Genomic DNA, 5,191 nt, shown 5'->3' with positions numbered 1-5,191 from the left:
TTGCATATTAGCTATCTCATAAAAAATATGGCCTTTGTTTTCTTCGTTATGTCATTAATTTACATAGCTGCTGCTGCTGTTTTTGTTGTTTTAATATTGCATTAGACTTACCTGATGCTGATCTCAAATCACTAGATTTTCTTTCCCTGTGCTTATGCAGCAGGCACTGTGATAGAATAAAACCAAACTTTTGAATATCAGTGTGGTTGGTTTACACCTTCATCTTATCTATGACAGCTTTGTTAGAAATTAGAATTGGTTTTGATTTAGTATTTTCTTCTGATTTAATATCCATATAGTATTATGGTAATGAGATTTCTTGCTCCAGCCCTTTTTCCGTGTAACATGAGGTGAGTTGGAGATGGCAGACTTACCAGGATATTTGCGTTCTTGCCTGAGCACGGGATAACTTGCCTTTTTGGCAATCTTAGTCTCTGGGGGAATTGTCTTGCAAATTTTGGTCTGTGTTCTTCTCATTGTTAATAAATGCATCACATCTTATTGGTAACGAAGTAATTGTTGCTTACCTAGTTGCATCTGTGTTATGTGACAGGCATGTGCTTTGTATAATAATTGGTGGCCGATGCTAAGTGGTGAGATAAAGCATCTCTGTATTTATTTCTTGAAGATTTAAGGGAATGAGATGTTAATGTGACCGAACATTCCTGGTTTGTTATTACATTTGGTGTTTTGTTTTCTTGCAACTATAACATATGTGCTTCTCCCAATGCCTCTGCGGTTCTTTGCGGGGTCTAATGGTTCTTCTATATTTTCTGAATCTCATAGCAGGTAAACTGTTATTATTCAAGCATTAATTGAAAAATAATTTAATAAGAAAAAAAGATAAGATTGTATACCGAGCCAAGGTTATTAATCATTCAACTTTTTGTTTTGTGGTCTGATGAATGATGGAGCAGCCGGGTGAATTTAGCCAAGTTCTTGACTAGATTCTCAACTATTGAAAGCATTACCATTCCAAGCATTCTAAAGCATTCTGGTGTTATTGGTTGGGGAGCCTTTGCAATGGAGCTTTCATCTTTCTTCGTGTTTGTATTAGCCATATTGTGTTTCATGGGGATGAGTGATGAAGATGACTATTACAGTATGATATGAGATGGAAATCTACTAGACATAATTTCATGTGTAAAAATGGATTTATTCTTTGTGCGCGCTATTGGTTCTCTTGCTTTTTTAAAATTCATGTTAACTTTTGCTAAATTTCATGAGTTAATACTCACTTAAAATTTATCTCCTTCATTACTGATTGCAAGGGAAAGGGCAAGTCCTAAGGCCTGCTTATATCATATAATTCTTCTAAATTAATGGAATCCATTCAACTAAACTATACATAACATTTACCTAGGCAGAATCTCTGTCAAAGTGTCAATGATTACTTAACAACAATATAACTTTGCTTATCTTTTATAAAGGAATGAATATTGTCACTTTCATTTTTAATACATTCATGTAAAAAGTACAATGAAAAGAAAGCATATACAAACCAATGTAACTTGCTTTATCATAAATCTTTATATTTAAGTAAGACAACATAGATATAGGAATACAATGAAAATACTTTTCTAAATGCCCAACTCCTATATATTCTGATCTAAGCTACTGTTGATCTATTGTACAAAAAAGTGCAAGTAGGGGGCCAAAATACTTGCCATTAGAAGAGTCAATGACCAACTCCTACTTTAACTGTTGGGTAGCTAAAGAATTATTATATTAACAAACATCCCCAACAAGTGGCGGAAAAAACCAAATTCTTGAGTATTTTAAGAGGATCTAAGTCAAGGATCAACTTCATAATTGCACAAGTTGTCAGCTGGAAGCTCTTGAATGGTATTAATTTTTTCTAGTATTATTTACATGGATGAATCAAGAGGCCAGACTCAATGTACTTCTAATGAAAATCCTGTAAGATGTTATCTTTTTGGGAACAAAAATTCTCGAAATGCACTGTCTCCTTGATTAGTGGATAAGTAATTGATAATCAATTCTATGATGGTAGCATCTACTGAAAAGCCTTTGTCTATCATTATTTGAAGGTATTTCATGGACCTTAAAGAATCATTTTTAATTAGTAACCCTTGGACAAAGACATTGTAAGTGGAGTAGTTTGGCGGGCAGCCATTCTCTTCCATGTTCGTAAGTAAGTCTTCAGCTTCATCTATTAAACCTTGTTTACAGAGACCTTTAACCATAATGTTATAAGTATACAAATGAATTTACAGACCTTTAGCACGCAAAGAAGAAAAAAGTTTTCACGCCCCATTTACTTCTCCAGTGGCCCACATTCCATCAAGCATAATATTATAAATCACAATGTTAAGATCCAAACCACTCTTCTCCATTAATTCAAACAACGATGTTGCCTCGAAAAGAAGCTGGCATTTACATAGACCATCCAATATAACAGCACAAGTCTGGAGATTGGGCATCTGGCCATGTTTGTACTAAAAAAGAGTTCTTTTGCAGCCAATGGTCGACCAACTCGACAAAACCCACCGATAAGAGTGGTCCAAGTGACAACATCAGGAACGAATCCAGCATTGACCATTTCATTCAAAAGATGCATAACCTTATTTATGTTTTTAATCACACACTATCCATGTATAAGTTAAGTGTAAGTTACAATGTCAGGTAAATAGCCCCTAGTGACCATCAAGTTAAATACTTTCATGGCAAGTCTATTAATATTAGAGTCTATTAATATTAATTCATTTCTTCTGTTGATGTAGCAAGTCTCTAGGTGTGTTATGTCTTACCATTTTCACTTTCTTTAGTAATCAGAAAATACGGTAAGGATGTATATATCTCATTAGAATGGCTTCTTACAAGAGGAAAGGAGAACTATTTTCGGAATCTACTTCTGAGTCAACTCTTGTAAAACTGGGCTAGGGTTACCAGTGATATTTGGTGTTGCCCTTTTTATTGATGAGGGGGTTGTCTACCCCTTTGATTGCTGCTGTGGGAATAGCAGGTCGGTACTCATGCAGAAACTTTAGATCAGTATTCTGCTGTAGTGATGTCATCCACTTGGATATGACAAGACTTTATTGAAAAAGCACCGGGAAGGTTTTTTCTATTGTCAGCCCTTCGATTGAATAGTTTTAGCAGTTGTGAATTGTGGACCCCTTGAGTGTGCTGACTGCCTCTTAGTTGCTGTTGTTCTCGGTTGGGTTTCTGAGTTCTGGACCCCTTGTTAATAGTTGCGTGGTAAGTTCTTTCTTTTTGCCGGCATGCTGTTTATAAAATTGAAAAAGGAACGGTAAACTTAACATTCATATATAGAGAACTCATCTATTTAGACTCAGGATTCATCTAAAGTGGGTTTTTAAATATTAAATAAATTACCATTTGTATTCATTAGAATTTAGAACGCTGACAAATATACTCACAAAAAATGAAAGTGGCTTTGTACCCATAAAAAGATAGATTTTTACTAAATTCCCAACTGCCCTCTATTCCTCAGCATCATCCCTTGGCCTAGCGATTCGACCCACCATTCTCCCTTCTCGATGTTTCCGCCTCTTCCTCATCAGCCTCGCTCTCCTCATCATCGTCAACATCAACAACCCCATCCTTATTAGGGTTTTTTGAATCTTTCAAATTCCCCAACCTTCCTCTGGTCCCATCTCTGCGGGTGCTGGAAGCATTGGTCTGTCTGAGATAAAAATGCCATCGTCGTGGTAGCCATTGCCGTTACCGTTTTCTGCTACATGCACCGGTTCGAAGGAAAACTGGGAGTAGCTTGGATCTGGATCGGAACCCGAAGATGTTCGGCGATGCAGCTGGAGGAGTGTGGTCGACGGTAGGTACATCTCCACCGGAGAAGCTGGAGTAGCCGCCGTAGCCGGAGAAGTTGTCTTCGTCGGTTTGGTTTTGGTGGTGATTGGAGTCGACACTGAAGGTATCAAAGGCAGACATGTCTTCTATCTCTATGCTGTTTTTGTTCTCTCTCTTCTATATAAAGATGGGTGCTTCGTTTGCTTAGCTTAATTGAATAATTGTATTCAGAGAAAGATGAAGAGGATTGTTTGAGAATTATTAGAATCAATTTAGATCAATTAGTATCGTCTATATTTACATAGTATATATGTACATTAATTGTAGGATTCTATGTCTTTATTACTTTGATTCATTTAGCACCTATAAATACCCCTTGTATATTGTACCTTTGCACACAACTCAATAATACACTTTTCATATTATTCTCTCAGTCTCTTGTTTCTAACATGGTATCAAGAGCTTAGGTCTTTTTTTTTAATGAATATTAGTTCATAGCCCCTTTGTTTTTCCTTTTTGGCAGTGTTCTTTGGCCTCTTTTTTCGTTCTCTTTTCGACGCTTTGGTTCGTCACCCCGTAACCATCTTGTTCGTCTTATCGCCGTGATTCCAACGCAACGAGAACCGCCGCCATCCGCCGCCAGACGCGCCTCCACGCGCCGCCGAAAGACGCTGCTACGACCAGGTTGATCTTCATTCCAGATTCCACCCGTGCCTCTTTGCTCGCAAATTTCGATTTGTTTCCGATGCTTTGGTTCGTTACCTCCGGCATCATCGTGTTCTTCTCTCCGTCAACTTTCCAACGCCACCAAGATCGCCGCCAGAAGCCCCCGGACGCGCCGCCACTCGCCGCTGGAAGTTCGCTGTCCACCTCCATTGTTCCTCCTCCAGAAGCTTCAGCAGCCGTTAGATCTCAGCGCTGATCGGACATTCCTCCCACTGCCACGTGTCGGCCGAAGCTTCTTGTTTGACCCGCGCGACCCGGACCGACTTGACTTTGACCCGCGTCCAGCTCCTGCCAGCGTGTCTCTCCTGCTCCTCTCCGGTGCTGCCACGTGTCTTCACTTCTCTGACGTGGCGCTGACGTCACTACTAACGTGGCACTGACGTGGCGGACAAGTGGGTCCCTCCCTAAGGTTTTTTGGTGAGCTCTTTCCGATTCTGCACTCCGATTTCTCATTTTCTGCTCCGAAATTTCCGTTTTCTCTCCTCTCTTTGATCTTTGTGACTGCTACCATGGAAAAGTCAGATGTTTTTGCTGCCACCGACAGAAAGGGTAAATTCTGTCGAAACTGTAACCGTTCTGGGCATCTCTTCCCCGACTGTCCTTCTGTTGAATGTCGCACATACCACCAGAAAGGTCATCTTAGCTACCATTGTTCACAGCTGTTCTGCCGTTA

The 5,191-nt window shown here is 39.3% G+C and overlaps 2 pseudogenes; one reads left to right on the top strand and one right to left on the bottom strand.

The window, feature by feature from the left end:
- The first annotated feature begins 328 nt into the window (after positions 1-328).
- Positions 329-1,257, top strand: LOC148566484 (vacuolar protein sorting-associated protein 55 homolog; annotated as a pseudogene).
- A 671-nt stretch (positions 1,258-1,928) lies between these two features.
- On the bottom strand, positions 1,929-2,686 carry LOC148566483 (uncharacterized; annotated as a pseudogene).
- Between the last annotated feature and the right edge of the window lie 2,505 nt (positions 2,687-5,191).

Source organism: Arachis ipaensis, chromosome B4, assembly GCF_059453495.1.
Source record: "Arachis ipaensis isolate K30076 ecotype BB chromosome B4, ASM5945349v1, whole genome shotgun sequence".
Classification (NCBI taxonomy): domain Eukaryota; kingdom Viridiplantae; phylum Streptophyta; class Magnoliopsida; order Fabales; family Fabaceae; genus Arachis; species Arachis ipaensis.
Note: the sequence above shows the minus strand (reverse complement) of the source record. Positions and strands in the feature narration are given on the sequence as shown.